General features: G+C 45.5%; 1 long non-coding RNA gene across 1 annotated transcript; it reads right to left on the bottom strand.

Annotated features, from left to right (window-relative positions):
• Positions 1-1,725: 1,725 nt before the first annotated feature.
• On the bottom strand, positions 1,726-13,216 carry LOC120399198. Its single transcript, XR_005595026.1, has 3 exons — positions 12,819-13,216; positions 3,528-3,686; positions 1,726-1,860 (listed from the first exon to the last, which is right to left on the bottom strand). It is a non-coding gene; the product is annotated as an uncharacterized LOC120399198 (long non-coding RNA).
• Between the last annotated feature and the right edge of the window lie 10,865 nt (positions 13,217-24,081).

Here is a 24,081-nt window from a genome sequence, read left to right as displayed (position 1 = left end):
GCTTCTCATTGGCACTGTAGCTCATTTCTCTTAATATTGCCGATGTTTGGTGATATGTTCTAAATAACTGTCCCTTGACCACCTGATGAGTCGCCACATCAACCGGGCATAACACTGGCTGATTCCACATTCCCATAGCATTCACTTGTTACTGGGATCCCAGGTGCACAGCGCTTTGAAGAACAGTGCATATATTTGAACCTCATAGCCCCTGGCTCTCAAGGTGTCAGCCAAAGGGGCATATTTCTCCACCTTTCGAACTCAGGCATTGCAGAAGACCGGGGTCCTGTTCTCAAACTGTGACGTCCATCATGACAACCCTCTTCTGTTCCTCATTAGTAATGGCAATGTCCGGTCGCAGTTGGCTTTCTGTTATAGAGATAGTGGAGTTCCTGGCAACCTTCCCTTTGGTGCTGGGATGGCCTTGATTAGGCAATCTTGGATGGTATTGTGATGCAGCTGCCAGGCTCTGGAGTGGGGCTTGCAGCTGCACAAGACGTAGGGTAGCATCATGTTAGCATAGCTGCAATTCCTGCATCATTTGTCCCGATTCCCAGGGCAGATGGCTCCGTTCAGTGGAACACAGTTGAGCCAGGCCCTGTGGATAAATCACCAGTCGGCAAATCAGGTGAAGCTGCCCCCAGGGAGGAAGTGGTTACTGGCATTCCATTTGCACATCGCCACAAAAAGCCTTGTTTCGGTCCAGCTTCCTTCTCAAGTTTTCCACATACGGCCAAAGGATGGCATCCTTCAGGGTCCTCTCAAGTATGGTCCTCACTCTCAGAGTGATGATTGTGTGCTCAGTGTTCTTGACCTGTGGCACCGGTACCCCCACCTCCTGATGCACATGCAATGGCAGCCGATACACTTCTCCAGCTTGTCCTCTCCAGTTCCTCCATCCAAGCAGCTTGCTATGATGTGGCAGCCCTCTCCCTAGGCTGTTGCTCCTCCAACTGCTCCCGTGCAGCAGGCATAGGCTGTAGGATTGCTATGAGTTTGGCCTGAGGCCTGTTTTCCTCCCAGTATTTGGGACTCGGTTGCGCCAGATCTGGAGGGGAAATCTTTGGTATGATGACAAAGCCACTAGTGACAGGATCCTCCCTTACAGCCTTTGGGGCAGCACTAGTCCTTTTAGAGAAGATAATCTTTGAGGCACCAATGCTGGTCCTTTTAGGGATGTGGTCCTGCTTGGAGGTTTATGGGATGATGCTAGTCCTTTTGTGGGTGAGGTCTGTCTGGGTGGTCTCTGATGTAGTGTGAGGTCTTCCGGGAACAAATCCCATTGAGTGGACTTGGAGGCCATTTTGGTCCATCTAAGAATGAGGTCCTGCTGTGTGGTCCAAGCAATAGGGATGGCTCTTCCATTGGCAAGGTCTCGCTGGGTGGCTTGTGAGATAGTGTTAGCTCTTCTGGTGGCAGGATCTTGCCTAGTTATCTGTGAAGAGGCACTGACCCTTCTAACTACAGGGTCATGCTGGTCATTCTGTGAGGGAGCACAGTGCCATTTGAATATGGGATTATCTTGCATAGTCTGTGAGAGGGCCCTGATCATCCCATTGGTGGACTTATGTTTACAGATCTTCAAGGCAGCATTTGTCCTTTTGATGATAACATCCTGTTCAGTGGTCATGGGGACAGGGATAGTCCTTCCAGCAGTAAGTTGTTGGACCAGCTGTTGTGGCTCCGGAGGAGCTGGCTGTAATGCAATAGCAGGGTTGTGAGGGGAGCTGGAAGCAGAAGGTGGGCATGCAGCATTTCTGCATTCAGAGCAGGGGAGGGATGGTAGCAATGGAGTCTTCTAGAGTTGGCCTCTTCTGACACGAGATGCCCTTTGCAGGTGCCTTGATGTGACTTAAAAGGCTGCACGCAGAAGAAATGTATTTTATTTAAAGTGAATTTTGTAACGTCATATTACACCACCCTGGGTTCGGCTCTGGTGGCTAGTTTCAAGTTTAACAGAGTGAAAGTCATCTCTGCTCCTTGCTTGAGAGTTAGAGTCTCTAGGAACACATAAAGACCAAAGGCAGTGACCACACAGACATTCACAAGTACAAGGTCTTGACTGTTATACAAGTTTTATTAAAGTTATGATTACCCGAGCATATCGAAATTCTACATAGACCTATGCACAAGTTACAAATATAGTTATACTCACATCTTTAACAACAGTCTTACGGTCTGCTGGGTCTCTCATGGCTTGATTATCAGTAGAGAGATAGTTCCTGTTGAGTCTCCCATAGGGAGCTCAATTTTCCCATTCTGGGCATCCCCTTTTTATAATATGATTCTGTCTTTATCTACATTAAAAAAAGTGTCAACCCGCTTTTCTCTTATTGGTCTGTGTCCCTTGGAAACGTAAGGGACCACAATTTTCTACAGGCTGTGTAAGTTCCCTTTATTCTCATTAGCACTGATACACAACCTGTATCCTGTGGTTAAGACACGTCTGAGACTGATGCACCTTTACAGTATTTTTATGATCTAATATTAATCTTCTGGGTAAGTTGGTCAATATTACTGTTGGGGTATGTAAGGGTTAAGAAAAGACCTGGGGAACTGCTAGCATGGTAATAGGGAGTGAGGCACAGACAGGCACTGCTTCTTTGCTTGATAGATAAAGTTGCCATACTTTTCCCTCCCCTTCTGCTTGTTAAGGATAGATAAGCATTGCAGCTGCATGCGGAATGTACTTGTATGAGGGATACCCTTTGAGTAAAGAAGTGTTATCGCCTCCCTCCCTTTTTTTTCCCAGCTTCATAAAAGAGCCTGGGGTCATGGCCCCTTTCTCTCTCCCCTGTGAACTGCCGATTAAGGGAACTTGTGGCTACAATTCCTGCAAAGAAATGTATCTTCAAAGTAAAAATGTCTGTATAATATGCTTAATGCTGTAAACAGGGGCGGGTATAATTATATTCAGTATATAGCTATTAGTATTTATTATATGGGCATTCATATTATAAAATACGAGTTTTGAGGGTGTTGTAGTAAATGTGGGTATTTACATAGTAACTTAGATAAAAGAGCGTGATGCAATTAACTCAGTGCTTACTAGACAATTGGGTCGAGGGGAACAAGTACCACAATAAAGAAGCTCGTTTACTCAATCCATCTCTGGGTCAGCCTAATCATTCTCTAACAATTACCACTTGGTACCTCTTTTCACAATCCTAGGGCATCGGGTTATTTTCCAGTCACTTATGTCATCATATCTTGTCTCCAAGGCCTAAAGCAGCTATGCTAAAATCTTGAAGGCCTCACCCTACAGGTTCTTGCATTACTCATGTCTAATACTTGGTTCCTCTAAATACTGATAATCTTATACTTTTATAATCCTACAAATTAACTCTAATTAACATACAATGAATATATGTAATATAACATATTGATTAATCATAACATCACACAATAAATGGATAATAAACTAAAATCATTGGTTATGTGTGTTTTTTCAAAAGACATGCTGCAGAGGGCACATCAGAAGGCAATCAGCTTGCTCTGAATTCTCTTCAAGTGTCTGTTAAGCTCACCAGGCACTGGAATCCTCAGACCAGTTAGCAGATAGGGCAGGGTAGCACATCCTTAGGGATGGGGATAGTGGAGGTAGATACAATCATTCTCCCTTTCTTCTTCCTGCATAGGATGGACTTTAGTCACGTCAATGGTCTTGCTAGACAGTTCTTCTTGATCTGGAAGAGTAGTATCGAGAGTTTCACTTGGGCAAGCATAGAATCATAGAACTGGAAGGGACCTTGAGAGGTCATCTAGTCCAGTCCCCTGCACTCATGGCAAGACTGAATATTATCTAGACCATCCCTGACAGGTGTTTGTCCAACCTGCTCTTAAAAATCTCCAACGATGGAGATTACACAACCTCCCCAGGCAATTTATTCCAATGCTTAACCACCCTGACAGTTAGGAAGTTTTTCCTAATGACCAATCTAAACTACCCTTGCTGCAATTTACGCCCATTGCTTCTTGTCCTATCCTCAGAGGTTACTGAGAACAATTTACCTCCCTCCTCCTTGTAACAACCTTTTATGTACTTGAAAACTGTTACCTTGTCCCCTCTCAGTCTTCTCTTCTCCAGACTAAACAAACCCATTTTTTTCAATATTCCCTCATAAGTCATGTTTTCTAGACCTTTAATCATTTATGTTGCTCTTCTCTGGACTTTCTCCAATTTGTTCACATCTTTCCTGAAATGTGGTGCCCAGAACTGGACACAATACTCCAGTTGAGGCCTAATCAGCGCGGAATAGAGTGGAAGAATTACTTCTTGTGTCTTGTTTACAGTACTCCTGCTAATACATCCCAGAATGATGTTTGCTTTTTATGCAAGAGTGTTACACTGTTGGCTTATATTTACCTATGAGCCTCAGATCCCTTTCTGCAGTACTCCTTGCTAGGCAGTCATTTCTCATTTTGTATGTGTGCAACTGATTGTTCTTTCCTAAGAAGAGTACTTTGCATTTGTCCTTATTGAATTTCATCCTATTTACTTCAGACCATTTCTCCAGTTTCTCCAAATTATTTTGAATTTTAATCCTATCCTCCAAAGCACTTGCAACCCCTCCCAGCGTGTATCGTCTGCAAACTTCATAAGTGTACTTTCTATGCCATTATCTAAATCATTGATGAAGCTATTGAACAGAATCAGAGCCAGAACTGATCCCCATGGGACCCTACTCTTTATGCCCTTCCAGCATGACTGTGAACCACTGATTACTGCTCTCTGGGAGCGATTTTCCAACCAGTTTTGTACTCACCTTATAGTAGCTCCATCTAGGTTGTATTTCCCTAGTTTGTTTATGAGTAGGTCATGTGAGACAGTATCAAAAGCCTTACTAAAATCAAGATATACCACATCTACCACTTCCCCCCATCCAGAAGGCTTTTTACTCTTTCAAGGAAAGCTATCAGGTTGGTTTGACACAATTTGTTCTTGACAAATCCATACTGGCTGTTATTTATCACCTTATTATCTTCTAGGTGTTTGCAAATTGATTGCTTAATTATTTGCTCCATTATCTTTCTGGGTACAGAAGTTAAGCTGACTGCTCTGTAATTCCCTGGGTTGTCCTTATTTCCCATTTTATAGAAGGGCACTACATTTGCTCTTTTGCAGTCTTCTTGAATGTCTCCCATCCTCCATGACTTTTCAAAGATAATTGCTAATGGCTCGGATATCTCCTCATTCAGCTCCTTGAGTATTCTAGGATGAATTTCATCAGGCCCTGGTGATTTGAAGACATCTAACTTGCAGGGCCGCCTGGGCGGGGGGGGGGGGGGCAAGTGGGGAAATTTGCCCCAGGCCCCTGGCCCCGCAGGGACCCCCATGAGAGTTTTTCAGGGCCCCTGGAGCGGTGTCCTTCACTCACTCCGGGGGCCCTGGAAAATTCTCACGGGGCCCGGGACCCCGGAGCTTCTTCTGCTCCGGGTCTTCAGCGGCGGGGGGTCCTTCCGCCCCAGGGCAGAAGGACCCCCTTCCGCCGAATTACTGCCAAAGCGGGACCCGCCGCCGAAGTGCCGGGTCTTCGGGGCACTTCGGCAGTGGGTCCCAGAGCAGAAGGACCCCCCCACCGCTGCTGAATTACCGCCCAAGCGGTGGCCCCCTGCTGCCGAAGACCCCAGGCCCCCTGAATCCTCAGGGCGGCCTTGCTAACTTGTCTAAATAATTTTTGACTTATTCTTTCCCAATTTTAGACTTTGATCCTACCTCATTTTCACTGGCATTCACTATGTTAGATGTCCAATCACCACCAACCTTCTTGGGCCTGGTCTACACTAAAAAGGGGGTTCGAATTAGGGTACGCAAATTCAGCTACGTGAATAGCGTAGCTGAATTCGAAGTACCCTAATTCGAACTACTCACCTGTCCAGACGCGGCGGGGTCGAACTCCGCGGCTCCCCCGTTGACTCCACCACCGCTGTTTGCAGTGGTGGAGTACCGGAGTCGACAGCGGCGCTTCCGGAGTTCGAACTCACCGCGTCGACCCGGACGGTAAGTGTAGACTAGCCCTTGGTGAAAAGCGAAACAAAGAAGTCATTAAGCACCTCTGCCATTTCCACATTTTCTGTTATTGTCTTTCCCCCTTCATTGAGTAATGGGCCTACTCTGTCCTTGGTCTTCCTGTTGCTCCTAATATATTTGTAGAATGTTTTCTTGTTTCCTTTTATGTCCTTAGCTAGTCTGATCTTGTTTTATGCCTTGCCTTTTCTAATTTTGTCCCTACATACTTGTGTTATTTGTTTGTATTCATCCTTTGTAATTTGACCAAGTTTCCACTTTTTGTAGGACTCTTTTTTGAGTTTTAGATCATTGAAGATCTCCTGGTTAAGCCATGATTGTTGTGTATTTGGTTGTCATGGTTTTGTTGCTATGGCAACTGAGTTAGATTATTATGGGTTAGCTCAACCGGTTTCAACCGGTTGAGGAGCTCTGTATATATGTAAATAAAATGGAGGTTTTGGTTAGCTGCCTGTTCTCTGGCCTCAAGTGATTGCTTCCTACACCGGCTGCCCCAAGGATATAACACTGGCGACGAGGATGGGACTCCGGTGCTGCTCCAGTAACAGAAGGAAGTAGAAGTCAAGGTAAAGACCAAACAAAGGAAAAAAGCTGCTTCTTTGCACTGACTGTGAAAGTGAAACTAAAAATCATGGCTACTCTGACCAGGCCCCTGGAGCCTTTTGATGAGAATACAGAGCAGTGGCATGTTTATACTGAGCGTTTTGAGCTTTTTGGTATTGCAAATGACATTACAGAAGCGAAGAAGGTGCCAATATTCTTAACTGTTGTAGGGGCTAAAACCTACTCTCTGCTACGCAGCTTACTACACCCTGTTAAGCCTGAGACTAAATCTTACAGTGACATTGTGGAAATCCTGGGGTCTCATTTCTCCCCAAAACCACTGGTAATTGCTGAAAGATATAGGTTCCACAAAAGAGACCAAAAGGAAGATGAAACAGTTGTACAATTTGTAGCCATTTTAAAAAAGCTAGCAGAACACTGTGAATTTAAAGAAATGTTACATGATGCCCTGCGTGACAGGTTAGTGTGTGGCCTATACAGTGAAGCTATACGGAAGCGCCTACTGACAGAGGCTCAGCTTACCTTACAGAAGGCTGTTGATATTGCTGTCTCCATGGAACTGGCTACAAGGGAGGCACAATACATCGGTGCACCCCCTAGGGTGCAAAAAGTGTCACAAGAACCGACCCACAAAACTGTGCAGAGTCAAGAATGTTACCGCTGTGGTAAGCCGGGTCACCAGGCATCAGAATGCTGGTGTAAGGACCTGGTGTGTCGACACTGTGGCAAAAGGGACACATTCAGTGTGCCTGTAAACAAAAGAAAAGAGGCCTGTGGTCTGGCCGACAAAAGAGGAACCCTGCATACCCTAGAGCAGACCCAGGATGATCAAGGTGACACCTCATCGCAAGAGGAAGTGCCACTGCATGTTTTGTCTTTGGCAATGGGCTCACATGAATACTGGGTAACCCGTTATTGGATGGCAAACGATACGCATGGAACTGGACACCGGTGCAGCCGTCTCACTGATCTCCGAGACTGTGTATAAAGAAAAGCTACAGCATCTTCCGCTTAAGGCAACAAAAACTGTTCTGAAGACGTATACGGGAGAAGCTGTGCCTATGCTGGGCACTATTGATGTTAAGGTGGAGCTCAATGGACAGGTGGCTAAATTGCCACTGTTTGTGGTGAGAGGTAACTACCCAGCCTTAATGGGTAGGTCTTGGCTTGGGAAGATTCAACTGAACTGGGCAGAAGTGCACCAGATGACTAAAGAAGAAACCAGTCTAACCCCTATACTAAGGAAACATGCTGCTGTTTTTGGAGATGATTTGGGAAGTATGAAGGGAATCACTGTGACATTGAACATTAAACCTGGCAGTCCACCAAAATATCTGAAAGCCCGAACTGTGCCATATGCCATCAGGCCAAAAGTTGAAGCAGACCTGGAGCGCCTGGTCACCAATGGAGTCCTAATACCAGTTACCCATAGCTCATGGGCCACTCCTATCGTTCCAATCGTGAAGAAAGATGGCTCTCTCCGGATTTGCGGTGATTTTAAAGTCACTGTCAACCCAGTGTTGTGTGCAGAGCAATACCCACTTCCCCGCATCGATGACCTCTTCGCAGGCCTGGCTGGGGGACAAAAGTTCAGTAAGATTGATCTGAGTCAAGCATATTTACAGATGCACGTCGATGAAAAGTCCCAAGAGCTGTTGACTATTGTGACTCATAAGGGGCTTTATCGATACTGTCGTCTACCCTTCGAATAACATCTGCTCCCGCCCTGTTCCAGAGGGCTATGGACCAGATCTTGTGTGGCTTGTCAGGAGTTCAGTGCTATCTGGATGATATCCTGGTCACTGGAAGAAATGAAGAGGATCACTTAAAGAATTTAGAGGCTACCCTACAAAGACTGGAAGAGTATGGCCTACGAGTTCGCAAAGACAAGTGTGAATTCTTCAAGCCCTCTGTTGAATATTTGGGACACATCATTGATTCTGCAGGTCTTCATAAGGCCCTGCAAAAGTTAAAGCTATTGTGGAGGCTCCCCCACCTCGAAATGTAAGCCAGCTGCGCTCGTTTCTAGAACTCCTGAACTATTATGGAAAGTTCATCTCACAGTTAGCCACACTGCTAAAACCACTTCATGAGCTCCTTGGGCAGAACAAGGCCTGGAAGTGGACTGAAGCCTGTGATGTTGCGTTTAACAAAGCTAAGGATGCATTGCTAAATTCTGAAGTTCTAACGCACTTTGATCCATCCTTACCACTGCAATTGGCTCACGATGCCTCCTTATGGAGTGGGAGCAGTCGTGTCACATATTATGCCTTCAGGAGAAGAGAGACCTATAGCTTTTGCTTCACGCACTCTAAGCAAAGCAGAAACTAACTACGCCCAAATCGAACGTGAGGCATTAGGAATTGTTTTTTGAATTCGGAAGTTTCATCAGTACCTGTTTGGGCGAAAATTTACTCTTCTCACAGACCATCGACCTCTGACATCAATTTTGGACCTTACACAGGCATTCCCCCATTAGCTGCTAGTCGTATGCAACGTTGGGCATTGTTACTTTCAGCACACACATATGAAATCAAATATCGGAAATCCACTCTACACGGCAATGCAGATGGCCTCTCAAGGTTGCCTTTGCCGGTCAAACACCACGATAGTGCCCACAAGGAAATCTTCTACTTTGAACAGGTAGAGAATACACCCATCACTGCTACTCAGATAAAGAAGGCAACTCGCGTTGACCCAGTATTGTCCCACGTTATGGACCTGGTGATGCATGGAACATCTCGACAAACCTCTCCGGTCTCATCCGACCTTGTTCCCTACATGTCCAAGCAGACGGAGTTATCGGTCCAATCTGGTTGTTTGTTGTGGGGGAGACTTGTCATTATTCCACCACCACTGAGATCACAGATGTTAGAACAGCTACATTCCGGTCACTGTGGAATAGTGCGCATGAAGGAAATTGCACGAAGCTATTTTTGGTGGCCTGGACTGGACAGCGCTATTGAAGAGAAGGCAAAAGCTTGTATGTCATGTCAGGGTGTGAGGAATGCACCCCAGTGGGCACCCCTACACCCATGGGACTGGCCTGAAAACCCGTGGCAACGTATTCACGTTGACTTTGCTGGCCCCCTTGAAGGAAGCATGTTCTTGGTGGCAATAGATGCCCATTCTAAATGGCCAGAAGTCTCTATAATGCAGTCCACTTCTGCAGAGAGTACTATCCAAAAACTACGAGGACTCTTTAGTCGTTTTGGTCTGCCAGAACAACTTGTGAGCGACAACGGACCGCAGTTCGTTTCTCAGGAGTTTCAAAATTTTATGAAAGCAAATGGGATACACCACATCACGTCAGCACCATATCATCCGTCCACCAACGGATTAGCTGAAAGATTTGTGCAGACAATGAAAAACGCTTTGAAATCAGCAAGGGGACATCACTCCATTCAAAAGCGTCTGGATACCTTTTTACTTTCCTACAGAAACACACCTCATGCTACGACCCACGCATCTCCGGCCTTTCTAATGATGGGACAACAGCTGCGCACTTGCTTTGATCTGCTGAAACCTTCTGAACCCCGACAAATTGTGCAACATCAGCAGCAATATCAAGTCATCAGACGGGCACCCAGAGCAAAAGACCGAACCTTTAGCCCGGGACAGCCAGTTTTGGCTCGGAATTATACTTCCAGAGCTAAATGGGTTCCGGCCACAGTCATCACTCAAACAGGACCTGTTTCCTACACAGTCCGGACTGCAGAGAATCTTACCTGGCGGCGACATGTAGATCAGCTGTTGCCAGGTCATGCCAGTCCTCAGGACCCATCTGCAGTTGAGGGGTCTGACTTCACCTCTTCTGGTGAGGGATCGAATCACAAGTCACCTGTTTCTGACTGTTCTCCTCCATTACTGCCGGTGGCTGAGATACCCCTTTGCCCAGCACAAGCTGATACCCCCTCCTCACCTGTTCGTGCTGCGGACCCTGAGCCCCTAGTGCTTTCGGGTGCAACAACACCAGTGGTTCGCCGTAATCCACCTAGAGACAGAAGACCTCCTCATCGGCTGGATCTTTAGCTAGGGCGAACCCACGGTTATGGGGCAAAATAATCCCCAGGGTTTAGCCGGGAATGGAGGCAGTCTACCCTCCTTCTCTAGTCTAGTGCGTGTTTTATTTAGGGGATGTTCTTATTAGGGGGGGAGGAATATGTTGTGTATTTGGTTGTCATGGTTTTGTTGCTATGGCAACTGAGTTAGATTATTATGGGTTAGCTCAACCGGTTTCAACCGGTTGAGGAGCTCTGTATATATGTAAATAAAATGGAGGTTTTGGTTAGCTGCCTGTTCTCTGGCCTCAAGTGATTGCTTCCTACACCGGCTGCCCCAAGGATATAACAATGATAGTCTCCTGCCATACTTCCTATCTTTCCTACGCAGTGGGATAGTTTGCTCTTGTGCCCTTAATAATGTCTCTTTGAAAAACTGCCAACTGTCTTCAATTGTTTCTCCCCTTAGACTTGCTTCCCATGGGATTTTACCAACTCCCTGAGTTTGCTAAAGTCTGCCTTCTTGAAATCCATTATCTTTATTGTGCTGTTCTCCCTCCTACCATTACTTAGAATCATGAACTTTACCATTTCATGATCATTTTCACCCAAGTTGCCTTCCACTTTCAAATTCTCAACCAATTCCTCCCTATTTGTCAAAACTAAATCTAGAACAGCCTCCTCCCTACTAGCTTTCTCTCCCTTCAAAAATAAAAAAATTGTCTCCAATACATCCCAAGAACTTATTGGATAATCTGTGCCCTACTGTGAAGTCCACCATCACCACCAAGTCCTGTGTTTTGGATGTGTAGGCATGCGGACTCACCCCTGTGGCGCCTCCTGTGGGTCTCTTAGGGCTAGTCTACACTTACCTGCCAGGTCGACGCGGAGAGTTCGACTTCTCGGAGTTCGAACTATCGCGTCTAATCTAGACGCGATAGTTTGAACTCCCCGTGCGCTCCGGTCGACTCCGGAACTCCACCACTGCAAACGGCGGTGGCGGAGTCGACCTTGGAGCCGCCGACTTCGATCCCGCGGCGTCTGGACAGGTGAGTAGTTCGAACTAGGGTACTTCGAATTCAGCTACGCTATTCACGTAGCTGAATTTGCGTACCCTAGTTCGACCCCCCTTCTTAGTGTAGACCAGGCCTTAGGGAATTAGCTCGATTTCCAGCCCGGAGCACCCTCTGCAGGCCGGTGATCCGCCTTACCGCTTGCTGTTGGCCCCTGTGTCCCTCCCTGGATCCGGTACCCCTTTTACCTGGGGTGCTGCCCCCTGGCAGTAACCCCTCAGTCTTAGGGTCTCCCCTCTCAGGGGAACCCCCACCCACTATCCACATCTCACCTCAGTATATGGCTACTGCCAGTCATTGTCTAGCCCCCGCACCCTGGGGCAGACTGCAGTATCAGCCTACTCATCACTGACAAGGTTGGGTTTGGACCTGCTGCCTTGGCCTACCCCTGGGCTACCCTCTGCAACCCCCAGTACCTATTGGCCCAATGCTAGGCCGCAGCCTGGGGCTTTCCAGGCTAGAGCTCCCCAGCCTTTCCCCAGCCCTGCTCCACTCAGGTACCCTGTCTCTAGCTCCCTGCAGCCAGGCCCTTCTCCCTCTACAGGCAGAGGGAGACTGTTTGGGCTCTTGGCTCACAGCCTTTTTATTCAGGTCAGCTTTTTAAACCCCTCAGGGCAGGAGTGGGTAACCACCTCTCTACAGGATGATTTTGTTAGTTGGTTAAAAAAAGCCTCATGCACTTCTTCTTCCTGGTTTGGTGGTCTGTAGTAGACCTCTACCATGACATCACCCTTATTTTTTACCCCTTTTATCCTTACCCAGAGACTTTCAACAAGTCTGTCTCTTATTTCTATGTCAACTTCAGTCCAAGTGTGTACATTTTTAATATATAAGGCAAACTTCCTCCCTTTTCCCCCTGCCTGTCCTACCTGAGCAAGCTGTACCCTTCTGTACCAATATTCCAGTAATGCATATTATCCCACTAAGTCTTCATGATGCCAACTATGCCATAGTTGTGTTTATTTACTAGCATTTCGAGTTCTTCCTGCTTACTCCCCATCCTTCTCGCATTAGGATACAGATATCTAAGATACTGATTTGATTCTCCCTCCCTCACCAGTTCTGTCTAGTCTCTCCCTTATTTCAGCTATAACAGCCTATGCTCGCCCCAGATTCTGAACCTTCTCCCAGATCTCCATGTTTTTTACTTACCTGTGGGCTTTGGTCACCTGCCCCCGTTGAACCTAATTTAAAGCCCTTCTCACTAGGTTAGGCAGTCTGTGAGTTGTTAAGGCCACACTGGTTTCCAAGGAGGTGCCGGTCCTTCTGGCAGTGGTACCTTCCTGGGTGGAGTTGGGTATAGAAAAAACACCAGCATCAGGATCACCTTGGGTAGTGGAAGAGGCAGCAAATGTTCTCCTTGGGACATCCTTCTGCTGAAAGGTGTGCAACACGATGTTTGTCCTCGTCGATGATGATGCCCCAGGGAGCAGTCATCCAAATGTGAGACCTCCCTGAATCAGTATCTTAGTGGGTGTTCTTCAGTTAGATGCTTCTTTTCCCCTCAATGGTGCTCATCTGTGATGTCCTCGAAGGGCTGAGAGTCTTCCTATAAGCCATTTCCAAATGGGCATTCCTTAGACCAGCAGCTGTCTGTGAAGTATTTGAAGTGATTTGTAACACAAAACCAGTCCAAACTGATCACTTTGGCAAAGCAGCTCCATCTGCTGAGCACCTCGGCAGAGTAGGTGTGTTTATGAAAATACAGTCTGCTCCTGGAGTCTTTTCCTCCAGCTCATCACTAGATGTCATGGGAGAGCTCATTCAGAATCTGCTGACACACATATTTAAATGCAGGGTTTCCACATAGGATTGACCCTGCTATATTTTAGCACATACACATATGGACACATTCCCCTGTGATCTTGCAGAGATGAGTTTTCTGTCTTTGTAGAATGACCACAAGTCATAGGGGGTGTCACATGGACCCTTCAAAGCTTGAAGAGAATGACAGCATCTCAGTACTTTCTCATACACTTCAGAAGTTGAACCCTATCAGCAAATAGACACTTTGGGGATTTCCATAGCTAGCAGCACAGCAGCCTTTAGGTTAATAGCTGACTGGTCCTCAGCTGCTGGTGAAGCAGAAATCTGTAGCACATATTCAGCATGGTACCACTCTTGGGACCCAGCCCTCACAGCAGACATATCACTCAGTCATGCACGGATCAGCTGCTGAGTTAAACAGGGCTGTATTTGATTCCTACATTTATCACCTTTCCCTGTCCTCTGCACTTAGGGTGACCAGACAGCAAATGTGAAAAACTGGGACAGGGGTGGGAGGTAATAGGACCCTATATAAGAAAAAGACCCCAAAATCAGGGCTGTCCCTATAAAATCAGGACATCTGGTCACCCTATCTGCACTCAGCTTTGCGGGTGATTGCATGTGATCAACCAGGCAGCTTGCTCACAGTAAGTGAAAACTTGCTATACAGCTTCAGAAAAAGCAACTGAAAATGTCTAGCAACTGCCACACCCTATTTCTGGATGTTTCTGGGCCCTTCTAAAGGAGTTTTCCTGCCCTCCCATCTGCAGAATCAGGCCTATTAATGAAGTAATTCTCATTATACCCCTGTGAGGTAGGTAGTATCATTATACCCCTTGTACAGACAAGGAAACTGAGGCAGAAAGGGTAAGCGCTTTGCCATGGGTCACACAGGGTACATCTACATTGAAGCTGGGAGGTGTCATTCCCAGCTCAGGTATATGTATACGCACTAGCTGTGATTAAGCTAATGTGCTAAAAATAGCAATGTGGCTATGGGAGCAGGGACTAGCCACCCAAGTATGAACCTACGATGGCATTGCACCTCAGGCAGCTAATTCAAGCTGCTGATACAGGTGAGAGAATCTGAGGCCTGACAGTGAGTTAGGGCAGCACATGCTTGATGAGCTCTGGAATTGGCTTCCTTTTCTGTTCTGACAAGACCTAGTTCTGCTGGCCTTCAGCCTATGCCCAACACGTATGTTTTCTCCAAAGCCTTGCCTGAGGGAAGGCGCTGAATGGTGACTTGAGGTAGGCATTTTTTTGGTGGGGATTGAGAATCTGATTTGGGAAATGTTTTGTTGGTTATTGGTAATTTCTTTTTTTTTTTAAACTATGTTTTAAGTGTGCCTACAGCATCCAAAACCAGCCAACAGATTGAAGTAAATAATATCCCAGGAGAGGCAGTGGTGGAGGAAAAGCTCTGTGCTACCCAGTAGAGCACGTTGAGGCTGAAAAAGAGGATACGTACTGAAGGCCAGTTGTGTCAGGGCCCTGTCTGGGTGAGAAGAGAGACCAAGACCCAGGAAAACCTAAGCCCCTGCTTAATCCATGCACCTTGGGGATACACATTGTCCCAAAGAGTCTTGGGAAGACAAGGTGCCATGGCCATGATCTCCCCTTGGTCCAGAGGCCAGGCAAGCTGGGAGAGGCAGGAGCTTGGTCTGGGATTGTATATTCTTGAGGTGTAATTGTCATGCAAGCTCTTCCCTGAGCTGTGTGGCTCTGGCTAAACACCACAATACAGCCTTAGTGGCCCTGTGTAGTTCAGTATAGGCTCAGTCTCTTGAACAAGGGCCTTTTACATGGCTGATTTATGTTCAGTCTTGGGTACTATGAGGAAATTTTATGACAGTGAGACTCAGACTGAGGTCTGAGACCCACAAGTGGCTTTTTCATGTGTCTCTTGTGGCTCTTTGCAGCACATGATATTAAAATACTGTGATTTAATAATTAACCAATCTAAGTGATTAACCAGTCTGGATGCTTTTACTATATTATTAACCAATTGTAGCTGCTAAAATAACAATACTTGGTCAGTCATTTTTCTGTGAGAATAATATATAAATAGAACTAATATAGTTATATAGAGTCAATGAAACAATGAATTCACACTACTGTGGCTCTTTTGCGTAATGTTGATCCCTAATTTGGCTCCTGAATCTCTGAAATCTGAGTATCATTGTTTTATGGCTTATATAGCACTTCCACTTTCAAAGGGTATTGCAGACATTAGCTAATTCATCCTCATAGCAACTCTCTGTTGTCGGCAGCTGTGTATTATTCCCAAATTACTGGTGGGAAAGCTGAGGGAGAGAGTTTATTGTTTGGGTCAAATTTTGAATGGTGGTTTATAATTTGGGGTGCCTCCTTTTCTGCGTTCCCAAATTCAGTTCCCTCTGCCACAATATTCCAAGAGTGCCTGCCAACTCGGTTCTTCCACTCTCACTCAGACACTTGAGGTCTGATTGTCTCACATGATCAGCACCCTTAGCTCCCCCTGCATTTAACTTGCACTGAATTATAGCTCTTCACTGGCTTAAATGTGAGTTTGGCTCATTGTTGCACCATATATCAGAGATCAGGACTGGTTCCTTGTTCTGTAAATCTACTTGCCCCATTTCCGAGAGTGATGACCCACTATACACACACACACATATATATATATCTATATATATCTATATCTATCTATCTATCTATCTATATATCACCCACTGAATCCCAGCCAAAGAATGTGGCAACTTTTGAAATATGTTCATTTGCATGTGAATTTAGTTAATTTGTGTGTGCACTTTTAAATTAGCCATTATGCAAATTCCCTTGATATCTTAAGCAGAATAAGCTCTGCTATGTTTAGCTTTAAATTGTTTTGTGCGACTCGCCAAACAGAACAATCATAAAAGAATACCCAGGAGAGCATGTCTGTTCGAGGGGTAACCAATACATATTAGATTTTGTTTTTTAAATAATAACCAGCCACTAATACACAGTAGTAATTTCCCAGAGCAATACATTGATTTATCCATAGCTAGGTGGATTGAATTTCCCTCTGATTTGGTGAGCTGTCGTCTTCGATATTAAGCCACTGAACTTCAATCAGAGATCTGTCAATCATTGTTATAAAGAGGAAGGCAAGGAACAGCATGAAAGAATTTTCATTTTTATGTACTCGGTGGCAGAGTGTTGTTTTATGCATTGCTTTCTTCAAAGGACGTCCCTGTGTAAATCAGTCAGTGTGCTTACTTTTCGCTCAACTGGAAAACAGAGTGACATCATAGATACAATAAAGTCCTGGTGAACAGTTAGATTTCACCTAGCACAAGAGCTGTAGGTAAACTTTCTACATTTTGTTATACACAGTGTTGTTGTAGCCATGTGGGTCCCAGGATATTAGGGAGACAAGGTAATTTCTTTTATTGGACCAACTTCTGTTGGGGAAAGAGACAAGCTTTAAGTTGGTGAGAGAGACAAGTTTTCGAGCTCTGACCATCAGAAGTTAGTCCAATAAAAGATATTACCTCACCTACCTTGTCTTTCTTAACTTCAGGCATGTGAGTTGCCCAGATAAAGTCAATGAGACTTAAAGTTAAGTACCCACTTAAGTGCTTTGCTGGATCAAGGCCTTAAAGAACAGCCTAATGTCTTTTTATAAGTACAGCGTCTGATCTTGCAAAACTACACTCATGTGGGTGGTGCTTCCTAACAAATAGTCCCACTGAAGCCAATAGCATCAGAAGTGCTGGATTCACAGCCCCAGAGCCAATGGCTTTGATAGTACTACTCAGACGAGTAAGGATTTGCAGGATTAGGGTCTGAAGGATTAATAAGTTTTCAGTGCTCTTTCCTGTTGCAGTAGTATTGGCCCAGGCACCACCTAGAGCCGAATGAATCATCCACTACATAACCAATGGCACCTGTGTGCTAGATAAAACCTGTCAGAGTAAATCCAAACTGCAGCACATTTATGGAGGCAATTAAAGCAATTGTATTTACAAGTGCATGTTACAAAACGCTTCATCAAAAGTTACTTTCTGGATGATTTTTATGGGAAACTGTTTTGGTTTTTAATAGGACCATAGTATGGGAAGACTATGTAGATATATTTTTTCTCACGTATTGTGGTCCTATTATTTATATAAATAAAGAAAAGCGGCTTCCAATTCAGTCTTCTAATACAAACCCCCCAGAAAGAAGGAAACCATCATTTAAAAGAAAAATCAGTTTTCAAAATGATGCCTAGGAAATAGAAATGAAATCACAATCGATAATTCAAATGACACAGGTAGTTACACTGAATGGGCTAATGAGTATGGGGCACTCCTCTGCTTAGTGTAACTAAGAAAAGCGGGAGGAGAATGAGGTGGCATTACATCATCTTTACACCACTTGGCTCCTGGCTCCTTCAGACCACACACAGCTGACTGTGGCCCCCAAAGGATAATACACCGGACAGATTTCTGGAGCTTAGCATTCATTGGCCGTGCTTCCTTCTGCCCCCCAGTAGCTCCTAAGCTGGAGAGGGCTAGAAGTAGATGGCATAGAGTCAGCTATCCTGGTTTATCCTGCAAGGGATTCCTTTATGATAGAGGACTGCCTAGCTGGCTGTTTAAATCAGCTCTTCATTCCCTTTGCACTGACAGAGCAGCGCAAAGGGAATGGATTGGGAGTCACTCTCTCTAAAAAACTGCTTTGGGGTTTACACATGGAACAGTCACCCCCATCTTTGGGCATTCAGTCTGCCTTCGCCTCTTCTTTTAAAAAGCTTTTGGAGGCCCACCAACCCTGCAAAGCCACCCAGCACCAGTGAGTGACCATACAGCTTCTTAAAGGCCCATTCCCACCTTATAGAACTATCAACGCCCTTAATAAATAACAGTAGCACTGAACAAGACCAATGCATGAGTGACAGAAGAACTAAGCTATGGATAAAACATTTAACAGTGAAAACAAAGCGACAGGACGAGAATATCAAGTCCTGTTGAAACGACAAATTTGGGGACATCTCCCTTTTCATGGACCGCCCCAGAGAGTCTTCAAAGATCACAAGTTTTTAGGACTTTGTTTTCGACAATCAGCACCACTATCATCGCAGGGGCTTATGTCATCTCTTTCTTCGTGCTCTCCTATTTTTGGTTCTCCTGTCCCCTTATTGTTATTATTTTTTATTTGTTCAGCAGTATTGCTCAGCAGCACCAACCCCTTTGTACTGGATGCTGTACAAACACAGAAAAAAGAGACCATCCCAGTCCCTAATAGCTTGCAATCTAAGACAAAAGGCACCGGGTGGATGCAACAGGCAGATGGATGGAACACAAGGAAACGATGTGAGGATACAGGTCAGCACAGTAGGCAGCAATGCCAGCATGCCAGCTACCTAATCACCATCATGTACTTTGTTGGCATCACGGTAGAGAAGAATTTTAAGGAGGGACTTGATGGAGGATAGTGAAGTGGCTCTCGTGTGTGTCTGTCTCCGTTACTCATCTCCTCAGTCACCCCACATCTCTCTCTCTCATGATAAATAGTGATTAACCCTCATACAGAGGTTGGAAAATACTCATTAATTGTCATAGTACTCCTCAGACAGCTATTATTTCCAGTTTGGGGAAGAAAGGTTAAGGGAATTGAATAAGGCCGCAGAGGAAGTCAGTTCCAGAGATGGGATTAGCTACAGGAGTTATGTACTCAGTCCCATGCTTAGCCAATGAGAACAAACCGCTCCATTCATACTGTGGCTCTACCCCTGTTTGTGCCAGAAGTTGTATTAGCTGCTCAGCTACAGGCTGGTTGTGATCCTAACGGTCCTTCATAGACAAACTCTTCAGGGAAAACCCACAATGAAGGTATCAATAGACACAGAGTTCAGAGGTTCCAAAGGCCTGCTGTAAGAGGCAGAAGGGAGGGAAGTGGAACTTGTCCTACATGTCCCAGTTTTAACGAGGAGAAGTATTGTGACTTGCCATACACAACAAAATGGGATCATAAAAAAAACATTTAAAGCACACTCTTCTCACGTACGCAAACGGGTTCATGAACAATCAATATAGCACTGAAAGCCAAGCCCCTTTCACTAGCATTCCCAACAGAGTTAAAACATGACATCACGTTATCAGTGTGTCATCTTGGACAATTATTTTGGGGCACCTGACCACCTGGCTAGAGATGTGAGGTTGGGGTGATGGCAGCTTCATGTGAAGGCGTGATACTCACAAGAAAAAGAAGTGGAGAAGTCCAAAGAGATCTGAGAAACAGAATTCTCCTGAAACAGACAAGCAATCCTCACAACTGGGACTAAAAATCAGTTTGAGGATGGATGCCCTACAGGGCTGAGACCCACACTGATTAGTAGACATCTGCAGGGGGACTTCTTAGAGGGGTCACATGCCAACCCTTATGTCTGGCCAGGTGCCAGCCTTAGCCCCAGAAGTAAAATCCCAGGGGGAAAGTCTTATGAGATAGAGGAATGGGGCCTTATGGCATCAGGGACAATATTTGATTGACTTTATACCCTTCAACGCCTGAGGGTGTTAACAGTGATCTGTATTACAAAGCAGATGACCTGTTGTATTTTATATCACTTGGGATGTAACTTTGTTCCTTGTAACTACTTGTGTGACACCAGCTTGGAGGTGGCAGACACATGGCTTTGGGGCCAGGTCTGCTATTGGTAGCTTGGGGTGCCATCTTCTGTCCAGTCACTGCAGAAGATGGACTGTTTTTAATGACGTGCCTGTTTGTGTATCTGGTAGCACTGAAGCCCAAGGCTGTGGACCAATTTAACAGTCTGCCTTTACCAGGAGACTAGATCATAAAAGCAGCACGTTTCCTCTTCCTTGCAGCATCACAGCTTGTTTACAAACCTAAAATATAATTTTAGGTGTTTGGCTTTAGACACTTATATTTGAAAATTTTGGCCTAGGCCCTTGTTCTCTCTGAAAATCATATGGACGCCTAAGGTGCTGTATATGCACATTAAATCAAAAGTGAACAACCAACCAGAACTGCAGAAGAAGAAACATTCTAGAGGTCATTCCTCATCCCCAGAGCTAATAATCCCTCTGTTAACATTACAACCTTTCCCTCCAGTGTTTAACACCTTTATATTTTAAAAAACACATCATCATTCCTCCACATCATCATTCCACCTGGGCCCATCATTAGTAATTTACCAAAGGAAAAAATACGTGTTCTGGGAAAGAGAAAATGCCATTTAGATTACCAAAGCTAATGCCTCTTGCAGAAAACAGTTTAAAAATACATTTGCAAACAATAGAGAAGCAGAAGTAATGGAGAATAATTGGTAACTTTTTTCATTTTCTCTTATTGAGATGACAACTGCTTTGAATGGTTTGATTTAAACTAGACTGAAAGGAAATTTGGTCCAAATTCTCGCAGATGAGAGCGTTTTCCTTTTCAGGAGCATTTGCAGGATGCTCGCAGAGATTTGGTCCTGGATTTGGCCTCTTGGGCGTGTGGAGTTCAGAGAAAGAAGTGGAGGTGGGTAATGTTTTAGCAGAAAAGATATTTAAAAATGCAGACATCAAGCACCTGTGAGATTCTAGATAAAAGACAAGTGATAGGATAGGATAAAACCCAGTGATAAACAGTAGACTCATTAGCTCAGGGGTTCTCAAACTTCATTGCACCATGACCCCCTTCTGACAACAAAAAATACTACATGACCCCAGGAGGGGGACTGAAGGCTGAGCCTGCCCGAGCCCCCCTGCCCTGGGTGGAACCAAAGCCAAAGCCCAAGGGCTTCAGCTCCACGCAGGGGATCTGTAACCTGAGCCCCGCCACCCAGGACTGAAGCCCTCTGGCTTTAGCTTTGACCCTGGGCGGTGGGTCTTGGGCTTCGGCCCTGGGCCCCAGCAAATCTAAGCCAGCCCTTGCTACCCTATTAAAACGGCATCAGGACCCACTTTGGGGTCCTGACCCACAGTTTGAGAATGGCTGCTCTTCCTCCTTACATGAATGGAAGTCGACTTCATGGAACGGATCCAGGGTCTGGTCACTGAGATGGATTAAACACTCTCTTTGGTAGTGAAGTGCTACCTGTTTACTTTGAACGCAACTGCTCTGCATTTGGGGCAAGAGGCTGTAATCTGCACTTTGGTCCTGCGGTTTTTACCCCAAGAATCTCCTTGGAGTTTTGACCAATTCCATGCAGTCCTACGGTATATTTCCCTTTCACCCAGTGATCTCAAAGCACCCTGCAAACCTACTAACTGGCTTGTTGATTATTACATAGTGGTCTCTGAAATGCAGCAGCCGTAGAGGTGAAAGGCAGTAGCTGTTACATAGCACTCCCGGCTACCCATTAGCACGTGAAAAATATTCTTCCCAATTACAGTTTTAAGGGGGGTTTTAAATTGGCAAAATACACTTCCCCAAACTGGCAAGGACAGTGAGATTTTTAAATGACCATGAGCAGTGAGGGCCTCAGGTTTATATCTCAGCTATCAGCCAGTTGCACTAGCAGCAATGTATCTTCCTTGTAGCTGTTGTTCAGTACTGACTCAGCTAGAAGAATGCTGCGTAGTCACCAGTGGCATTTCCACCCGTTAACTGGCTTTTCTCTCTCAAAGTACAGACGAGGCCGAATCTTGCTTAATTTAGGGGATCTGCTGAGATCATTGCTCCAGCCTGCAGACCCTATTTGCATAGGACTTTCCTTTGCAAAATATTTCAGCAGGAGCCCTCCCCCAACTTCCTGTTAACTTTCAAATATGAAAATCTGATGTGGCAGAGTAGCAGTGATGCAGCCTGCACCATTCCCATCAGCTGGAGAAAGAGACAGCACTGGCTGCCACAAGGCTGCTTTGAGCAGGTCCTGCTCTGAGCAGGGGGTTGGACTAGATGACTTCCTGAGGTCCCTTCCAACCCTGATATTCTATGATTCTATGAAGGCTCAATTTGTGAACAGCCTGCAGGGGAACTCATTCTTCTTTTGTCCTCTTTAAGCTATAGCGACCACCCAACAGATCACTGAAAACATTAGCAATGGGTCTCCAACTGAAATCTACCATGGTACATTGGAGCCTTTAAGAGGTTCCTCCGGATAGTGAGTTGCCTGTTGGAGGTGACTTTAATGTTGTTATAATAGAGGGTGCTGCATTTTCCCTGCATTCCAAACCTAGCAGCCAGTCTTTCAATTTGTGTCATAGAATCATAGAATATCAGGGTTGGAAGGGACCTCAGTAGGTCATCTAGTCCAACCCTCTGCTCAAAGCAGGACCAATCCCCAACTAAATCATCCCAGCCAGGGCTTCGTCAAGCCTGACCTTAAAAACCTCCAAGGAAGGAGATTCCACCACCTCCCTAGGTAACCCATTCCAGTGCTTCACTACCCTGCTAGTGAAAAAGTTTTTCCTAATATCCAACCTAAACCTCCACCACTGCAAATTGAGACCATTACTCCTTGTTCTGTCACCTGGTACCACTGAGAACAGTCTAGATCCATCCTTTTTGGAACTCCCTTTCAAGTAATTGAAAGCAGCTATCAAATCCCCCCTCATTCTTCTCTTCTGCAGACTAAACAATCCCAGTTCCCTCAGTCTCTCCTCATGAGTCATGTGCTCCAGCCCCCTAATCATTTTTGTTGCCCTCTGCTGGACTCTTTCCAATTTTTCCACATCCTTCTTGTAGCGTGGGGCCCAAAACTGGACACAGTACTCCAGATGAGGCCTCACCAATGCCAAATAGAGGAGAATGATCACGTCCCTTGATCTGCTGGCAATGCCCCAACTTATACAGCCCAAAATGCTGTTAGCCTTCTTGGCAACAAGGGCACACTGTTGACTCATATCCAGCTTCTCATCCACTGTAACCCCTAGGTTGTTTTCTGCAGAACTGCTGCCTAGCCACTCAGTCCCTAATCTGTAACAGAGCATGGGATTCTTCCATCCTAAGTGCAGGACTCTACACTTGTCCTTGTTGAACCTCATCAGATTTCTTTTGGCCCAATCCTCTAATTTGTCTAGGTTCCTCTGTATTCTAACCCTACCCTCCAGCATATCTACCACTCCTCCCAGTTCAGTGTCATCTGTAAACTTGTTGAGGGTGCAGTCCATGCCATCCTCCAGACCATTAAATAAAGATATTGAACAAAACTGGCCTAGGGACTGACCCCTGGGCCACTCCGCTTGATATCGGCTGCTAGCTAGACATGGAGCCATTGATCACTACCTGTTGAGCCCAAAGATCTAGCCAGCTTTCTATCCACCTTATAGTCCATTCATTCATCCCATACTTCTTTAACTTGCCAACAAGAATACTGTGGGATACCGTATCAAAAGCTTTGCTAAAGTCAAGGAATAACACGTCCACTGCTTTCTCCTCATCCACAGACCCAGTTATCTCATCATGGAAGGCAATTAGGTTAGTCAGGCATGACTTGCCCTTGGTGAATCCATACTGACTGTTCCTGATCACTTTCCTCTCCCCTAAGTCCATCAGAATTGATTCCTTGAAGATCTGCTCCATAATTTTTCCAGGGACTGAGGTGAGGCTGACTGGCCTGTAGTTCCCTGGATTCTCCTCCTTCCCTTTTCTAAAGATGGGCACTACATTAGCCTTTTTCCAGTCATCTGGGACCTCCCCCGATCACCAGGAGTTTTCAAAGATAATGGCCAATGGATCTGCAATC

This window comes from Mauremys reevesii, linkage group 2 (assembly GCF_016161935.1).
Source record: "Mauremys reevesii isolate NIE-2019 linkage group 2, ASM1616193v1, whole genome shotgun sequence".
Taxonomy (NCBI): domain Eukaryota; kingdom Metazoa; phylum Chordata; order Testudines; family Geoemydidae; genus Mauremys; species Mauremys reevesii.
Note: the sequence above shows the minus strand (reverse complement) of the source record. Positions and strands in the feature narration are given on the sequence as shown.